Source organism: Mustelus asterias, chromosome 10 (genome assembly GCF_964213995.1).
Source record: "Mustelus asterias chromosome 10, sMusAst1.hap1.1, whole genome shotgun sequence".
Taxonomy (NCBI): Eukaryota; Metazoa; Chordata; class Chondrichthyes; order Carcharhiniformes; family Triakidae; genus Mustelus; species Mustelus asterias.
In genome coordinates this window covers 37,458,978-37,479,161 of record NC_135810.1, presented here as the reverse complement: position 1 = coordinate 37,479,161, position 20,184 = coordinate 37,458,978, and the positions used below count along the sequence as shown (strand labels likewise).

Genomic DNA, 20,184 nt, shown 5'->3' with positions numbered 1-20,184 from the left:
ATTGGCCCATAGCCTTGTATGCTATTGCATTTCAAGTGCTCATCTAAATGCTGCTTAAACGTTGAGGGTTCCCACCTTTACCACCCTTTGAGTTCTAGATTCCCACAAAAAAGGTTTTCCTCAAATCCCCTCTAAATCTCTTAAATCTATGCCCATTTACTAAAGGCATAGGTATTGACCTTCTAAGGAGAAAAGTTCCTTCCTACCATATCTATGTCCCTCATAATTTTGTACACCTCGATCAGATCCTCCCTCAGCCTTCTCCGAGGAAAATAACCTCCGCTTAATCAATGTCTCTTCATAACTGAAGCATTCTAGCCGAGGCAACATCCTGGTGAATCTCCTCTGCATCCTCTAGTGAAATCACTTCCATCCTATAATGTAGCAACCAGAACTGCAAACAGTATTCTAGTTGTGGCTTAACGAGTGTTTTATACAGCTCCATCATAACCTGGATAAAAGCAAGTTACTGTAGATGCTGGAATCTGAAACCGAAAGAGAAAATGCTGGAAAATCTTAGCAGATCTGGCAGCATCTGAAAGGAGAGAAAAGAGCTGATGTTTCGAGTCAAGATGACCCTTTGTCAAAGCAGCTGCCAGACCTGCTGAGATTTTCCAGCATTTTCTCTTTTGGTTCCATCATAACCTCCCTGCTCTTGTATTCTGTGACTCGCCTAATAAAGGCAAGTATCCTATATGCCGCCTTACCACCTTATCTACCTGTCCTGTTACCTTCAAGGTTCTTTTGGACATGCACTACAAGGTCTCTCTGGTCCTCTGTACATAGATTTATTTTAATTTATGGAGTTATCGCACTATCTGTTCCTAACTTCCTCTCTTCAAAATGTTAAATATCTGTCAATATTTATTTCCCAGCCTTGGTCACCCTGCAGTCATGTCTCTGTAATGGTTATCAGGTCATATCTATTTATTTCAATGTTAACACTTCATCCATTAGCTACAGAGCCTTAAACTTATCTTTTTACCACCCAGCTTGTTTGTCCCTTCCTGCCACACTACTCTGCTCTATTACCTTGTTTCTATTTGATTTGCTACATCTCCTCTCTTATATTCCCTAACCCCCATTTTAGTTTAAAGCTTTCTCTACCACGCTCGTCATATGGCCTGCCAGAACACTGATCCCAGCGTACGGTTCAGGTGAAGACAGTTCTAGGAGTGCAGTTCCTACTTCCCCCAGTACTAGTGCCAGTGCCTCATGAATTGAAGCCCGTTTCTCCCACAGCAGTCTTGAGTTACGCATTCATCTCCCTAAGCAGAATATCTTTCCTCGTCCTATCTACGCCATTTCTACCAACATGGACCATGACTACTAGATCCTTCCGCCTCCCACAGCAAGTTCCTCTCCCACCATGAGCAGATGTCCTGAATCCTGGCAGGCAACCCAGCCATCTGGACTCGTATTTGGCTGCATGGAACTTACCTGCTCAATCCCCATATCCACTCTACTCTTTCACACACTGAACTTCTCTCCTTAGCTGTTTTCAGAGCAGCCTTGAGAATACTTCAGCTCGTGATGTAAAAAGAGGGCATGATTTTGGCACAGATCCTCCATGTTGCTCTCTATGGGGTTTGCTGCACTGGGTTGGGTGTAAAGGATCCTCAAAAATCCATGGAAGGTTAATGTCAAGTGTTACAAGTCAAGATGGATACTTCAAGGTGTTCCATGAAGCTCACCTGACCCATAACATTTTAAATTGAATTTGGCTAGGATGAGCATGAGAGGTTTCACTTCATGTGTGATTCAACTGGTCCACGATGAGCTTTTATCAAAAACAAAGTTTAATTAAAGGAGGATGTGCAGGATATTCTGGAGGGTCTGAAAATAGATAAATCCCCTGGTCCGGATGGGATTTATCCAAGGATTCTCTGGGAGGCAAGAGAAGTGATTGCAGAGCCTCTGGCTCTGATCTTCAGGTCGTCGTTGGCCTCTGGTATAGTACCAGAAGATTGGAGGTTAGCGAATGTTGTCCCATTGTTTAAGAAGGGGAACAGAGACTTCCCCGGGAATTATAGACCGGTGAGTCTCACTTCTGTTGTCGGCAAGATGTTGGAAAAAATTATAAGGGATAGGATTTATAGTTATTTGGAGAGTAATGAATTGATAGGTGATAGTCAGCATGGTTTTGTGGCAGGTAGGTCGTGCCTTACTAACCTTATTGAGTTTTTTGAGAAAGTGACCAAGGAGGTGGATGGGGGCAAGGCAGTGGACGTGGTATATATGGATTTTAGTAAGGCGTTTGATAAGGTTCACCATGGTAGGCTTCTGCAGAAAATGCAGATGTATGGGATTGGGGGTGATCTAGGAAATTGGATCAGGAATTGGCTAGCGGATAGGAAACAGAGGGTGGTGGTTGATAGTAAATATTCATCATGGAGTGCGGTTACAAGTGGTGTACCTCAGGGATCTGTTTTGGGGCCACTGCTGTTTGTAATATTTATTAATGATCTGGATGAGGGTATAGTTGGGTGGATTAGCAAATTTGCTGATGACACCAAAGTCGGTGGTGTGGTAGACAGTGAGGAAGGGTGTCGTAGTTTGCAGGAAGACTTAGACAGGTTGCAAAGTTGGGCCGAGAGGTGGCGGATGGAGTTTAATGCGGAGAAGTGTGAGGTAATTCACTTTGGTAGGAATAACAGATGTGTTGAGTATAGGGCTAACGGGAGGACTTTGAATAGTGTGGAGGAGCAGAGGGATCTAGGTGTATGTGTGCATAGATCCCTGAAAGTTGGGAATCAAGTAGATAAGGTTGTTAAGAAGGCATATGGTGTCTTGGCGTTTATTGGTAGGGGGATTGAATTTAGGAGTCGTAGCGTTATGTTGCAACTGTACACAACTCTGGTGCGGCCGCACTTGGAGTACTGTGTGCAGTTCTGGTCCCCACATTACAGGAAGGATGTGGAGGCTTTGGAGAGGGTGCAGAGGAGGTTTACCAGGATGTTGCCTGGTATGGAGGGGAGATCCTATGAGGAGAGGCTGAGGGATTTGGGATTGTTTTCGCTGGAAAGGCGGCGGCTAAGAGGGGATCTTATTGAAACATATAAGATGATTAGAGGTTTAGATAGGGTGGATAGTGATAGCCTTTTTCCTCTGATGGAGAAATCCAGCACGAGGGGGCATGGCTTTAAATTGAGGGGGGGTAGTTATAGAACCGATGTCAGGGGTAGGTTCTTTACCCAGAGGGTGGTGAGGGATTGGAATGCCCTGCCAGCATCAGTAGTAAATGCGCCTAGTTTGGGGGCGTTTAAGAGATCCGTAGATAGGTTCATGGACGAAAAGAAATTGGTTTAGGTTGGAGGGTCACAGTTTTTTTTTTAACTGGTCGGTGCAACATCGTGGGCCGAAGGGCCTGTTCTGCGCTGTAATGTTCTATGTTCTATGTTCTAATTAAGAATATTGTTGAGCATGTTGACAAGCTGAGGGGTTTAAAAAAAGGGCGGCATGGACAAGTTGGGCCAAAGGGCCTGTTTCCATGCTGTAAACCTCCTATGACTCTATGTATAGTAACACAATTAGCAAGAACGTTTAACAATTATGAACAAGAAACATAACAACCACGATAATCAGATAATCACGATAACCAGAAGTCCCAAGATGTGCGGCTTAGGTTGATTGGTCATGTTAAAATTACCCCTTGGGTGTACTGAGATGTGTAGGTTCGAGGGATTAGCGGGTTAATATGTAGGAGTATGGGGGTAGGGCCTGGGTGGGATTGTGGTCGGTGCAAACTCGATGGGCCAAATGGCCTCTTTCTGCATGGCATGCTTGCCTTTATAGGATGGGGCATAGAGTATAAAAGTTGGGGTCTGATGTTGCAGTTGTATAGAACGTTGGTTCGGCCGCATTTGGAATACTACGCCCAGTTCTGGTTGCCACACTACCCGAAGGACGTGGAGGCTTTAGAGAGAGTGCAGAGGAGGTTTACCAGGATGTTGCCTGGTATGGAAGGGCTTAGTTATGAGGAGAGATTGGGTAAACTGGGGTTGTTCTCACTGGAAAGACGGAGGATGAGGGGTGACCTAATAGAGGTGTATAAAATTATGAAAGGCATAGATAGGGTGAACGGTGGGAAGTTTTTTCCCAGATCGGTGGTGACGTTCACGAGGGGTCATAGGTTCAAGGTGAGGGGGGGGGGAGGTTTAACATGGATATTAGAAGGACGTATTTTACACAGAGGGTGGTGGGGGCCTGGAATGCGCTGCCGGGCAAGGTGGTGGAGGCGGACACACTGGGAACGTTTGAGACTTATCTAGATAGCCATATGAACGGAGTGGGAATGGAGGGATACAAAAGAATGGTCTAGTTTGGACCAGGGAGCGGCGCGGGCTTGGAGGGCCGAAGGGCCTGTTCCTGTGCTGTATTGTTCTTTGTTCTTTCTTTGCACTGTAGGGTTTCTATGATTTCTATGATAATGTATAAATCTTAAGAAATACCTCATGTTCCAACCAAAGCCAACATCCAATACACACAATCCTCCAAATAAGCACAATACAGCATAGGTTAATACCCACTTGTTACAAGAATCCAGCCTCCTGGGTTGAATGCTGAAAATCCCTTGTGAAGAAACTCAGAAGAGGTTGTAGTTGAATTTGTTTCCCAAAGCACAGCTTCTTTAAGGCAGGATGGCAATAAGCCTCTCCTTCAGCAACTGAGTTTCAAAACCAAACAAAGAGAAGAACACGGAGAGAGAGACTGCTTCTTAGCTTGCTGCTAAACTGCTTCTAACACAGTCCCCAAAACGAAACTGAAAACCCAAAGGAAAAAAACCCCTGTCACCTAATTCCACAAATGAAACTGAAAGCCCTATCACCTGAGTGCCACAACTTGGCTCCACCCCAATGATATCGCTGAAGCTGTAAGCTGCATGATTTTTAAAAAATCTTTTTTAAAGGTACATTCACGTGACAAGTTTTTGTCTGATCAGGCCTAATCATTTTTAAAAGTTGTACATTGTGAAAATATAAATGTAAACTGGACATAAATTATGAAGAAAACTTTAAAGATGCTCTTATTCTTCGTAAAATAATTTGCGTATGTTGGTACACTTTCTTAGATATTGTTGATGCAGTGACATAAATTGATCAGGATTCAAATTTTCTGTTCGGTGTGATATAATTTGTTGTTGACAGTTGTTTATTTTTCAACAAGTTTACTCTGGTGAAGAAATGTCAGATTGGACTTTAAACGTTAAGTTTTTCTCTCTCCTTTGATGAACAAAGAAAATTACAGCGCTGGAAGAGGCCCTTCGGCCCTCCAAGCCTGCACAGACCAAGCTGCCTGAGTGAACTAAAACCCCCTGCCCTTCCGGGGACCATATCCCTCTATTCCCATCCTATTCATGTATTTGTCCAGACGCCCCTTATAAGCCACTATCGTATCTGCTTCCACTACCTCCCCTTGCACTGAGTTCCAGGCATCCAGCACCCTTTGTGTAAAACAAAACCTGCCTCGTACATCTCCTTTAAACCTTGCCCCTCGCACCTTAAACTTATGCCCCCTAGTAATTGACTTCCACCCTGGGAAAAAGCTTCTGACTCTCCACTCTGTCCATGCCCTTCATAATCTTGTAGACTTCTATCAGGTCGCCCCTCAACCTCTGTCGTTCCAGTGAGAACGAACCAAGTTTCTCTAACCTCTCCTCATAACTAATGTCCTCCATACCAAGCAACATCCTGGTAAATCTTTTCTGTACCCTCTTTAAAGCCTCCACATCCTTCTGGTAGTGTGGCGACCAGAATTGAACACTATATTCCAAGTGTGGCCGAACTAAGGTTCTATAAAGCTGCACCATGACTTGCCAATTTTTAAACTCCGTGCCCCAGCCGATGAAGGCAAGCATGCCGTATGCCTTCTTGAGTACCTTCTCCACCTGCGTTTGCACTTTCAGTGACCTCTGTACCTGTACACCCAGATCCCTCTGCCTATCAATGCCCTTAAGGGTTCTGCCATTTACTGCATATTTCCTATCTTTATTAGACCTTCCAAAATGCATTACCTCACATTTGTACAGATTAAACTCCATCTGCCATCTCTCCACCCAAGTCTCCAACCAGGAAGTTCCCCGGAGCGGAGAAGCTGCGACATCTTCTCCGGAGCCTTCAACATGTCATTGATGAAGACGAACATCTCGCCAAGGCCATCCCCACAGCTCCACTGCTTGCCTTCAAACAACTGCACAACCTCAAACAGACCATTGTCCGCAGCAAACCACCCAGCCTTCAGGAGGACAGTGACCATGATACCACACAATCCTGCCACAGCAACCTCTGCAAGATGTGCCGGATCATTGACACGGATGCCATCATCTCACGTGAGAACACCATCCACCAGGCACACGGTACATATATTTGCAACTCGGCCAACGTTGTCTACCTGATACACTGCAGGAAAGGATGTTCTGAGGCATGGTACGTTGAGGAGACCATGCAGATGCTACGACAATGGATGAATGAACACCGCTCGACAATCACCAGGCAAGAGTGTTCTCCTCTTGTTGGGGAACACTTCAGCGGTCATGGGCATTCGGCCTCTGATCTCTGGGTAAGTGTTCTCCAAGGCGGCTTTCACGACAAACGCAGAGTCGCTGAGCAGAGACTGATAGACAAGTTCCGCACACATGAGGATGGCCTCAACCGGGATCTTGGGTTCATGTCACATTATCTGTAACCCCCATGACTTGCCTGGGCTTGCAAAATCTCACTAACTGCCCTGGCTGGAGACAATACACATCTCTTTAACCTGTGCTTAACCCTCTTTCCACTCACATTGTCTGTACCTTTAAGACTTGATTACCTGTAAAGACTCGCATTCCAACCATTATTTTGTAAATTGAGTTTGTGTCTTTATATGCCCTGTTTGTGAACAGAACTCCCACTCACCTGATGAAGGGGCAGTGCTCCGAAAACTAGTGGCTTGTGCTACCAAATAAACCTGTTGGACTTTAACCTGGTGTTGTGAGACTTCTTACTGTGTTTACCCCAGTCCAACGCCGGCATCTCCACATCATGGCTTCTATGCTCCCTCCACCCACATTGTCTGTATCTTTAAGATCTGGTTGGCTGTAGGGATTCGCATTCTAATCAATATTCTGTAACTTGATTTTGTGTCTCTGTGCACTGTTTGAGAGCACATTTCCACTCCATCTGACGAAGGAGCAGCGCTCTGAAAGCTAATGGTATTTGCTACCAAATAAACCTGTTGGACTTTAACCTGGTGTTGTTAAAACTGTTACTGTGTTTACCCTAGTCCAACGCCGGCATCTCCACAACTTGACAATCAGGACAGCTTCTGACTCCAAATTAAAACTGAAAATGACTCCTTGGATTCTTCTGGGGAGGAACCACCTGATTTTGACTCGTTAATCAATTTTCCCCCTCACAATGCAAAAGGTCTTAAAATCCCGGACACTGCATGAAGCCCAGAGTAAAAATAAACGAAACCCAATTTAAACCATTGAAGCAGCAATAAAAGGACTTCGAAAAAGGTGCCAAAATGAAACCAAAAGGAGTGCTTTTAAACTGCAGAAAATATGATTTTAAATAATTCTTAAAGGCTCACTAATGTCACAAGATTAATGATGTAGAGTTTATGTTCCACATTTTTGCACTCAAGGTGGTATTACCGATTCTTTTTCAATGTGTTTATCACCAGTGTAAAAATGCAATTTCATTAGTTTTAAGAATAATGACAGTTATAGGATGCATAAACTTTTCAGAATAATTAGGGTCGATTCTTTGTCTTCATTGGGAGATTGGGTGCCTGCGCAATGGCACCCCAAACAGTGTGCAGCCAGCTTCACTGATGATCTTAGGCTCCACCCCCGCCCCCTACTAGTGAGAATTGCATTTCTGTCCAAAAAAAGTAACAAGAATATCATAAGATTGCATTTTCAAAATCGCCCAAAAAGCAGGACCATCTCCAGTTTTCTAACTCGTTCAGAACTTAGAATTTTTTCCATAAGATTGCGTCCTTAGAAAATAATCAGGGTTTAGCTTTGATTAAAGGTCCAAGCAATAATATCAAGTCTAAACCCAGGTGTTTCTGATGTTTTTGTGACGCCGAGGTCTGCAAATAAAAACTGTGATTGCAATAAAAAAACAGAAATGATAATTTAATGGTTAATCTATTGTCATAGAGGTTTACAGCATGGAAACAGGCCCTTCGGCCCAACTTGTCCATGCCGCCCTTTTTAAAAAAAACTCCTAAACTAATCCCAATTGCCCGCATTTGGCCATATCCCTCTATACCCATCTTACCCATGTAACTGTCTAAATGCTTTTTAAAATACAAAATTGTACCCGACTCTACTACTTCCTCTGGCAGCTTAGCTTGTTCCTGATACTCACCATCCTCTGTATGAAAAAATTGCCCGTCTGGACACTTCTGTATCTCTCATCTTAAACCTATGACCTCTAGTTTTAGACTCCCCTACATTTTGGAAAAGATATTGACTGTCTAGCTGATCTGTGCCCCTCTTTATTTTATAGACCTCTACAAGATCACCCCTCAGCCTTCTACGCTCCAGTGAAAAAAGTCTCAGTCTATCCAGCTTCTCCTTATAACTCAAACCAACAAGTCCCGGTAGCATCCTAGTAAATCTTTTCTGCACTCTTTCTAGTTTAATAATATCCTTTCTATAATAGGGTGACCAGAACTGCACACAGTATTCCAAGCGTGGCCTTACCAATGTCTTGTACAACTTCAACAAGACGTCCCAACTCCTGTATTCAATGTTCTGACCAATGAAACCAAGCATGCTGAATGCCTTCTTCACCACTCTGCCCACCTGTGACTTCACTTTCAAGGAGCTATGAACATGTACCCCTAGATCTCTTGTTCTGTAACTCTCCCCAATGCCCTACCATTAACTGAGTAAGTCCTGCCCTGGTTCAATCTACCAAAATGCATCACCTCTCATTTATCTAAATTAAATTCCATCTGCCATTCATCAGCCCACTGGCCCAATTGATCAAGATCCTGTTGCAATTGGAGATAACTTTCTTCACTGTCCACTATGCCACCAATCTTGATGTCATCTGCAAACTTACTAACCATGCCTCCTATATTCTCGTGAAATTTTCTTGTGAAATATGTATTTTATTCATTTATTTTGTAATCTTGATTTGGACTTTAGACATTTCAATTTGAGGAGAAAAGATAGATGAAATATTTTTCAACAACAATTTTGAGTGATTTGTGAGAATATTGTGTCGGGCGCCAGTTTATGTTGGTGGTTTCCATTTTAAATGTGGTTCACGAGTGAGTAAAATTTGACGGCAGAGATTATGTAAAACAGACAACATCAGAAACTGAGTGAAGTACGTACATGTACAAGATGTTTAATAAACTATATAGATTGGAACTTGGGAGTTGAGGAGCTGCAAGTGAATATTGCAGCCAAATACATTTTTCCAATTAAACAAATGCACAAACAAAATGCCAAGAATCAAGAGTTGGAGCACAGGAGGCCATTTGGACTGTCATGTCTGTATCAACTTTCTGCAAGAGCAACTCAGCTAGTTCTACTCTACTTCCCATTGCCCTGCATTTTTTTTTCTCAAGTGCTTATCTCCAATTCCGTTTTGGAGGCCATGATTGAATCTGTCTAAATTGCACCTAATCACTTATTGTGCAAAGATATTTTTGTATTGCTATTGGTTCTACTGTTTATCATAAATTGGGGTCCTTTGCTTTTCCACCCCTCTGCCAGCAGGATCAGCATCGTAAAATACAAGTTTTTCTTTGAAGCAATACCCCCTCTAATCACCTCGCTGGCACTGCTGCTGCTCCTTTAGCGGTGTTTAAACCCGCCCTGTTGCATTCCTCACACATTCTGGTGCAATAATTTGCAGTGTTCTTCACGCTAAGGCAGCAGGGGCAGCAGCGGAGATGGCTGCAGCGAAAAGACAAAAAAGTAATTTGAGTCCACAAGCTCTATTTGGTTATGAAATGTGGCAAATACATGTTGGGCTACAAACAGATTTTGAAAATGATTCATCAAGGCAAAGCCAAGCTAGGGATTTTCACAGTAACTTCATTGCAATGTTAATGTAAGCCTACTTGTGACACTAATTAATAAACTTTAAACTGGTTATTCTTGCCAACAGCTCTCCAGCCTTGAAGTCAGAGATTGAGTACTATGCTATGTTAGTGAAAATTGGTGTGCATCACTACAGTGGCATCAACATGGAAGTGGGTACAGCTTGATTGTGCACACTGGCTATCATTGACCCTGGTGATTCTGGCACATCATTAGGATCATGCCAGAGCAACTTAGTGCAGAATAAAGCCAGCTAAAGTGGAAATATTTTATAAATAAAATTATACTATAAAAAGACAAAAAAAATTTAAATAAGTCAATTGTTCGTGTTTAGATTACAAGCATTCCATAACAAATGTCCCATAACAGAAATGTCCCAACAACACAGAGTAAAACATGAGCCAACTGGCCCGCTGCACCGAGCAAACTGTGTGATACAAGATTGGGCGGAGAAGTGGCAGATGGAGTTCAACCCAGATAAGTGTGAGGTGGTTCATTTTGGCAGGTCAAATAGGATGGCGGAATATAATAATGGTAGGGCTCTTGGGAGAGTGGAAGATCAGAAGGATCTTGGTGTCCAAGTTCATAGGACACTATGAACTTGGACACCAAGATCCTTCTGATCTTCCACTCTCCCAATGTATTTTGAGGAAGAGAAGGTGTTACAGGCTAATAGGCTGGAGGAAATAGATGTTCGGAGGGAGGATGTCTTGGCAGTTTTGAATAAACTGAAGGTCGATAAGTCCCCTGGGCCTGATGAAATGTATCCTAGGATTCTGTGGGAGGCAAGGGATGAGATTGCAGAGCCTTTGGCGTTGATCTTTGGGTCCTCGCTGTCCACGGGGATGGTGCCAGAGGACTGGAGAATGGGGAATGTTGTTCCTCTGTTTAAGAAAGGGAATAGAAATGACCCTGGTAATTATAGACCGGTTAGTCTTACTTCGGTGGTTGGTAAATTGATGGAAAGGGTCCTTAGGGATGGGATTTACGACCATTTAGAAAGATGCGGATTAATCCGAGATAGTCAGCGCGGATTCGTGAAGGGCAAGTCGTGCCTCACAAATTTGATAGAATTTTTTGAGGAGGTAACTAAGTGTGTTGATGAAGGTAGGGCAGTTGATGTCATATACATGGATTTTAGTAAGGCGTTTGATAAGGTCCCCCATGGTCGGCTTATGATGAAAGTGAGGAGGTGTGGGATAGAGGGAAAGTTGGCCGATTGGATAGGTAACTGGCTGTCTGACCGAAGACAGAGGGTGGTGGTCGATGGAAAATTTTCGGATTGGAGGCAGGTTGCTAGCGGTGTGCCGCAGGGATCAGTGCTTGGTCCTCTGCTCTTTGTGATTTTTATTAATGACTTAGAGGAGGGGGCTGAAGGGTGGATCAGTAAATTTGCTGATGACACCAAGATTGGTGGAGTAGTGGATGAGGTGGAGGGCTGTTGTAGGCTGCAAAGAGACATAGATAGGATGCAAAGCTGGGCTGAAAAATGGCAAATGGAGTTTAACCCTGATAAATGTGAGGTGATTCATTTTGGTAGGACAAATTTAAATGTGGATTACAGGGTCAAAGGTAGGGTTCTGAAGACTGTGGAGGAACAGAGAGATCTTGGGGTCCATATCCACAGATCTCTAAAGGTTGCCAGTCAAGTGGATAGAGCTGTGAAGAAGGCCTATAGTGTGTTAGCTTTTATTAACAGGGGGTTAGAGTTTAAGAGCCGTGGGGTTATGCTGCAACTGTACAGGACCTTGGTGAGACCACATTTGGAATATTGTGTGCAGTTCTGGTCACCTCACTATAAGAAGGATGTGGAAGCGCTGGAAAGAGTGCAGAGGAGATTTACCAGGATGCTGCCTGGTTTGGAGGGTAGGTCATATGAGGAAAGGTTGAGGGAGCTAGGGCTGTTCTCTCTGGAGCGGAGGAGGCTGAGGGGAGACTTAATAGAGGTGTATAAAATGATGAAGGGGATAGATAGAGTGAACGTTCAAAGACTATTTCCTCGGGTGGATGGAGCTATTACAAGGGGGCATAACTATAGGGTTCGTGGTGGGAGATACAGGACGGATATCAGAGGTAGGTTCTTTACGCAGAGAGTGGTTGGGGTGTGGAATGGACTGCCTGCAGTGATAGTGGAGTCAGACACTTTAGAAACATTTAAGCGGTTATTGGATAGGCACATGGAGCACACCAGGATGATAGGGAGTGGGATAGCTTGATCTTGGTTTCAGATAAAGCTCGGCACAACATCGTGGGCCGAAGGGCCTGTTCTGTGCTGTACTGTTCTATGTTCTATGTACTCAAAGCAGCTGTGCAGGTTGAGGCTGTGGTTAAGAAGGCATATGGTGTACTGGCCTTCATCAATCGAGGAATTGAGTTTAGGAGTCAAGAGATAATGTTGCAGCTATATAAGACCCTGGTCAGACCACACCTGGAGTACTGTGCTCAGTTCTGGTCGCCTCATTACAGGAAGGATGTGGAAGCTATAGAAAGGGTGCAGAGGAGATTTACAAGGATGTTGCCTGGGTTGGGGAGCAAACCTTATGAGGATAGGTTGAGTGAGCTTGGCCTTTTCTCCTTGGAGAGATGAAGGATGAGGGGTGACCTGATAGAGGTGTATAAGATGTTGAGAGGTATTGATCAAGTGGATGGTCAGAGGCTTTTTCCCAGGGCTGAAATGGTTGCCACAAGAGGACACAGGTTTAAGGTGCTGGGGAGTAGGTACAGAGGAGATGTCAGGGGTAAATTTTTCACTTGGAGGGTGGTGGGTGCGTGGAATGGGCTGCCAGCAACGGTGGTGGAGGCGGATTCGATAGGGTCTTTTAAGAGACTTTTAGATAAGTACATGGAACTTAGTAAGATAGAGGGTTATAGGTAAGCCTAGTAATCGCTACGGTAGGGACATGTTCGGCACAACTTTGTGGGCTGAAGGGCCTGTATTGTGCTGTAGTTTTTCTATGTTTCTATACCGTCCACTCGTTGAGTTACGGTATCGCATTTAATTCACTGCAGTTGCAGAGTGATGGCAATTCTTATCTATTGAACCCAAGCACTTTGGATACCTTGAAAGCTGAATGGACTTTGTGCATTCTACTTTAAATTATGTTGGATTTGGATTCCTAACTAAGGACATTCTATAGGAACTTTAGGAAGGGAATTCAGGCATTGTGTAATTGAGTATTGATAAATATTGAGTATTGCTGATTTGCATGATGTTACATTTCTCTGTGTTGAATTTCATTTCCCATATATTGACCCATTTGACAAGATTATTTAGATCTTCCTGGAGGTTAACCTTGTCTACTGATTCAGTAATAAATCTGCAAACTATGCAGCCATCTGCGAAGACTCTGATGTGGCTTGATATTCTATACTAGAAGTTGTTTATTAAGAAAATAAACTAATGTGGGTCCTGGAAGATACCTTGGGGCTTAAGACTGGTTTCCAGTTTAAGGCTTCCACATTCACTGTAACCTTTTGTTGCCATTTAGTAAGAAATGTTTTTATCTATTGTTTTGTATTTCCTTTGACTCTACAATGATCAAGTTTGTCCAGTAGCTTCATATGTAATACATCCTTTAAAAGCCTTGGAAACATCTAAAATGGCTAGATCTGTGGTGATGTGATTGTGAAGGTTATAGGTCAGATCATGCGGATAAGGGTGAGTTTTGATTCCGTTGATCTGACTTTACAATAGAAGGGTATTCTGTTCTTCAAGCTGTCTAATTATCTGAATATCAATTATATGTTCTAATAATTTACATCAAACACGAGTAAGTGAAATAGGTCAGCAATTTGCTTAATCATTAAGGGGTTATTTCTTGGAGAGACTCATGGCTGTCCCATGTTTACGTATCGTTGAAAAGTGGAACATTGGTGCAAACTCACTCGCTGTCATTCTAAATGCATGGATTGGGATGTCATCAGGACCATAAGCTTTAGAATGATTGTTATCGAGGAGTTTCTCAACTCCTTTTACTGTAATTAAAATATTAGGCATCATCTTATTAGCCTGATCCTGTACTACAGATTCATACTCGGTTGACTCTGATTCTATCCTTGAAGACACCCTGGAATTGTGAGCTTAGAATTCCTCATCATCCATTATGAGTGAATGAATGAGTGTACAGCTCTGTTCCAGAGTGAATGAATGAGTGTTCAGCTCTGTTCCAGAGTGAATGAATGAGTGTACAGCTCTGTTCCAGAGTGAATGAATGAGTGTACAGCTCTGCTCCAGAGTGCATGAGTATACAGCTCTGTCCCATCAAGTGAAAATTTCAACGAATGAGCAGTACAGGTGTACAGTTCCTGGTCATATTTCATTATCACTACTAATGCTTGTTCTTCAGCTTTTCATTATACATTTTGCTTGGCGTTGTGGGACATTTGTTACACTGAGATTATATTGGATCCTCTTGGTACCCATCCTGCTTTGATAAGATCTGTCAGGCTGCATTCTGGGATATCCCCTACATACAGAATTGTTATTGTTCTTTTTGATTTAATATACCTGCAATTTTTCCTGGAGTTTTCTCTTCTGACCAATTCAATTTCGTCATTTATACATGGTGCATCAAATCTCCATGTTGACAACAGTTTTATGCTGTTCAAACTCAATGCAGGCTTCCTCTTTCTTGAAAGGATCATTATTCTACCAGGAATGTTTTGCACATGTAATGTTTCTGCTTCTTGTGGACTTTCTTTCTCGATGCAACTTGACTCTTACAGACATCAATATTGATACTGTGCCACTATAGCACTTTCCTTGGTGATTTTTGGTGCAGTGATGCCTTGAGCAATACTCACCCAACACTGCTAAGTAGTTACTTATCCCAGAATGCAGCCTGACAGATCTTATCAAAGCAGGATGGGTACCAAGAGGATCCAATATAATCTCAGTGTAACAAATGTCCCACAACGCCAAGCAAAATGTATAATGAAAAGCTGAAGAACAAGCATTAGTAGTGATAATGAAATATGACCAGGAACTGTACACCTGTACTGCTCATTCGTTGAAATTTTCACTTGATGGGACAGAGCTGTATACTCATGCACTCTGGAGCAGAGCTGTACACTCATTCATTCACTCTGGAACAGAGCTGTACACTCATTCATTCACTCTGGAACAGAGCTGAACACTCATTCATTCACTCTGGAACAGAGCTGTACACTCATTCATTCACTCTGGAACAGAGCTGTACACATTCATTCTGGAGCAGAGCTGTATACTCATTCACTCTGGAAAAGAGCTGTATCCTCATTCACTGGAGCAGAGCTGTATACTCATTCACTCTGGAACAGAGCTGTATACTCATTCATTCTAGAGCAGAGCTGTATACTCATTCACTCTGGAGCAGAGCTGTACACTCATTCATTCACTCTGGAACAGAGCTGAACACTCATTCATTCACTCTGGAACAGAGCTGTACACATTCATTCACTCTGGAACAGAGCTGTACACATTCATTCACTCTGGAACAGAGCTGTACACTCATTCATTCACTCTGGAGCAGAGCTGTATACTCATGCACTCTGGAGCAGAGCTGTACACTCATTCATTCACTCTGGAACAGAGCTGAACACTCATTCATTCACTCTGGAACAGAGCTGTACACATTCATTCACTCTGGAACAGAGCTGTACACTCATTCATTCACTCTGGAGCAGAGCTGTATACTCATTCACTCTGGAGCAGAGCTGTATACTCATTCATTCTGGAGCTGAGCTGTATACTCATTCATTCACTCTGGAACAGAGCTGAACACTCATTCATTCACTCTGGAACAGAGCTGTACACATTCATTCACTCTGGAGCAGAGTTGTACACTCATTCATTCACTCTGGAGCAGAGCTGTATATTCATTCACTCTGGAGCAGAGCTGTATACTCATATACCCAATGGGACAGAACTGTATACTCATTTACCTGATGGGGCAGAGCTGGATACTCATTGATTTGATGGGGCAGAGCCGCATTCTGGTTCGCTCTGGGGCCGGAGCCCCGTTCCCCGCCCGCTTAATTTATTCTTGATAGCAAAATTGAAAGAAAGGGTGAGGATCTTTCTATTACATAATCTGAACAATATTCCTTCCACTCAGAATATGAAGCAATCATTCAGAACTACCAACAAACAGCAAGTGACATTGTCAGTTAATTCTCTACTCTTAAAGAACGGTTTCAATTGATTGGCCTTTGCTCTAGGGAAGCTAAAAGTTGAATATTTAGAATTTTTGTGCTGCTTCTCACATCATAGTGTAACTCCCTTGGAGGCAGGCATCAATGCTCTGTTGATAAGCTATCAGTTCCCCACTTTGAGACCATGCAATTGATATGTAGAAAGAGAACTTTAATATTTAGTCTTTAAAATAAATGTCACTCATTTTTAAATCTCTTGGTGTTTATAAGTTTGTATTTGAATTTTCAGGACTTTGAACTGCTTTTCCCACACCTGCTTCAATCAATTAGCAATCCTCTGGAGAACATTCAAGATGGTACCTTAAAGGATTATCTATTGTCACCAAAAAAGCAAATTAAAGTCAATTATTCCAGCTCTTTTGCTATTTTCAATGCCTTAGCTCTGATTTTGCTGCTGTTCTTTTAAGGATATTACCGTAAGGTACTGCAATACAATTATCACTTAGCACTGAATTGACAGCAGAAGGATTTTTTTGCCCGAATACACTAAATGCTCACTTGACACAAGAATGTAATTGCATTTATATCCAGCAGAGGGGGTGAAGTATTGGAGAAAATGTGATTAATTTGAGCAAAGCCTTTGGCTGTGTTGAATGGGAGGCTGTTTTGCATACCTCAACCCTTTGTAGTTTCTTGTGGTCTTAGTCAGAGCAAGAATCTGTGCTGTTGACCTTAATTTACCAGCAATGATTATTGGCTCGGTCCAAAGAGGAGAGGAGTCAGGTCTATCTCAATTAGTAATCCACTTTATTATCGTTGTTAGGCAGAGTACATATAAATCATACGTTTAGTTAGAAAATAAGCATGCAGTTTGTATCAGCCACATAAATACTGTGACTCAAAAGTAGGCACACTGTGGGCAAATGGAATATGTAGAGTCAGGGATTAACATCAGGAGTACCTGAAAGTTTTAACTACTGATGTAGCTATAATGCAATGTCACATGTAACCGTGATCTGGTGGAAAGCAGAAATACACCCTTGTGTAGAGTATTGAGATGTACATAAATCTATAAACAAACACTAATTGTTTTTACAAAAAACAGTCTGTAATAGTATTCTGCGGGTAACTCGCAAACCGTAAAGAAACCACAGCCAAGACAAAACAGATTCAATCCAGAGAGGTGTGGGGGTAATGTATTTGGGGAGGGTAAACAAAACAAATGAATACCCAATAAATGGGAGGACACTGAAGCATTGAGGAACAGAGGCTCCTAGATGTGTATATCCACAGATGCTTGAAGGTATTAAAACAGGTAGATTACATGGTTTTTAAAAAAACATGATATTGCATTGATAATAAGCTCAGGGAGGTTATGCTAGAACACTATAAAACACTGATTACAACACAGCTAGAGTCCCATTCCATTTGCAACTTTTCTGTCCACATGAGGTTTATAAAATGATAAAGGGGATAGATAGAGTGAACGTTCAAAGACTATTTCCTCGGGTGGATGGAGCTATTACAAGGGGGCATAACTATAGGGTTCGTGGTGGGAGATATAGGAAGGATATCAGAGGTACGTTCTTTACTCAGAGAGTGGTTGGGGTGTGGAATGGACTGCCTGCAGTGATAATGGAGTCAGACACTTTAGGAACATTTAAGCGGCTATTGGATAGGCACATGGAGCACACCAGGATGATGGGGAGTGGGATAGCTTGATCTTGGTTTCAGATAAAGCTCGGCACAACATCGTGGGCCGAAGGGCTTGTTCTGTGCTGTACTGTTCTATGTTCTATGACCATTCCTTTAATATTTTCCTGCAGTTTGCAGCCTTTTCATTATAAACACAACCAATTTTGTATCATTTGCAAACTTCTTAAATATTTTAAGACATAATTAAGTCCAAATCTTTGAGAGGCACCAGAAGAAAAAAACAGGGTGCTGGTACTGAACCCTGTGGGACACCATTGGAAACAACCTTCCAACCATATAAACATGTCAATCATTACCCTTTGCTTCCTGCCACAAAGCCAATTTTGGCTCCAACATGTTCTAGTACAGGAAGGACGTGATTGCAGGAGACAGTGTACAGAGGAGTTTTATGAGTATGCCAGCAGGAATGCAGAATTGCAGCTAGCAAGAAAGATTGAGATTTTCTTTTTTGGAACACTAGACTAAGGGGAGATTTAATTGAAGTGTATAAACTTTTGAGGAGCCTAGTTAAAGTGGATGGGAAAGGTGTATTTCCCTTTGCAGAGAGGTCAATACCAGGGGATATAGATTTAAAGTAATTTACAGGAGGTTGAGAGGGATGTTGAGAATTTCTTTTAACTGCAGGTTGGTGGAGGTTTGGTTCTCATTGCTTGAAAAGGTAGTAAAGGCAAAAATCCTCAACACTCCAAAAAAGGCGACATGCTTGTGAAGTGCTATAACCCAAGGGACAATGGATCAAGAGCTGAAAAGTAGAAAAGTGAGGTGTGATACCCAGAACTGAATGCAGTGCTTTAAATGGGGCCCAAACAGAGCTTTTTATAACTGCAACATTTCCCCCACCCCTTGAATTGAGATGTACATAAATCTATAAACAAACACTAATTGTTTTAACTGGCAAACCTGAAAGAAACCACAGCCAAGACAAAACAGATTCAATCCAGAGAGTGTGGGGTAATGTATTTGGGGAGGGTAAACAAAACAAATGAATACCCAATAAATGGAAAGCTTTTTCTTTTCTGTCTGTGCCCATTAGCTTTCAATTATTTATGTCCTTAGATGCTTTGATCTTTGTTCCACATAGTTCGTAGCATCTCACCATTAAAGTAAATGCTAAGGTGTCTCCTTTGAGAAGATGGATGGTCACATTCTGCCTCATGTTGAACTCCTGTATTACTTGTGATCATTCATTAATCTATCAATACCTCTCAAGTTTTCTGGTCCAAGCTCCACTATTGTACCATCTAACTTGGTGTTATCAGCTCTCTATTCCTCCATCAAAGATATAGGCCGGGATTCTCTCAAAAAAATTTTTAAGTGTCGAATTTGTGCGGAAACTGGAGTAAATCACGTTGCTTTTTTTCAGAGGGAGTTTAAAAATGAATTTCCCACACTCTGTGCAATGCAAGGTGCACTAGAATGATTAACGCTGAAAATGAGGGGGTGGGGCCTATTTCCCCGAGAAGCTGGCAGCATAGCACTGAGCATGCCACTGCGCATGCACCAATCTGTCAGTGCTGAGAATGGCGCATGCGCAGTAGGCCCACGCTGCTGGCCTCCCGATTGCTGGCCAGCTCAATCGCTGGCCAGACCCACGACCCTGCTACGCTGACCTATCGACCCCCCCCCCCACTCCAAAGCAGGCTGACCTCCCACCTTGATGGTCAGCCCTGATCACTGGCTTCTCTCCCTTCTCAACCCAAATGCAGAATGGCAGTGGCATCACCCCCAGAGGCCCCACTCGCCATCAGGCCCTGTCCTATAGATGCTGCCCTTTGGCACTGCCCTATACCCAGTTGGCAGTGCCAAGGTGCCTCCTGGGCATTGGCACTTTGCCCCTTAGGCCGTGCCAAGGGGCCCAGCCTGTCACTGCCACGGTGTCAATGATGTGGAGATGCTGGCATTTGAGAGCAGATATCCACTCCATCTGACGAAGGAGCAGCGCTCCGAAAGCTAATGGCATTTGCTACCAAATAAACCTGTTGGACTTTAACCTGGTATTGTTAAAACTCTTAAGGTGTCAATGCCCAGGGGCCACCACACCCCATGCCTGACCCTCTGGGGGATCCAATCCCCCTTCACTCCAGCGGGGTTGGGCTGCCAGCCCCTCAAAAGTACGGAGCTATTGTAAACCCCACTGGAGTGAAATACTCCTGGCGGGGGGTGGGGAAGAGCCTCGTGTGCTAATTATATTTAAATCATATTTACATGCTCATTTGCACGTATAATGCGGCTCCGTGCCTATTTCTGGTGCGGAGCTGACGCTGGAAATCCTATCGTGG

General features: G+C 43.0%; 1 protein-coding gene and 1 pseudogene across 1 annotated transcript in view; both read left to right on the top strand.

Moving 5' to 3' along the window:
* LOC144499560 (nectin-3-like) overlaps positions 1 to 20,184 on the top strand; it is a 269,457-nt gene that overhangs the window by 119,238 nt on the left and 130,035 nt on the right. The gene's annotated exons all lie outside the window — the stretch shown is intronic.
* LOC144500014 (large ribosomal subunit protein eL30-like) lies at positions 9,907 to 10,304 on the top strand (annotated as a pseudogene).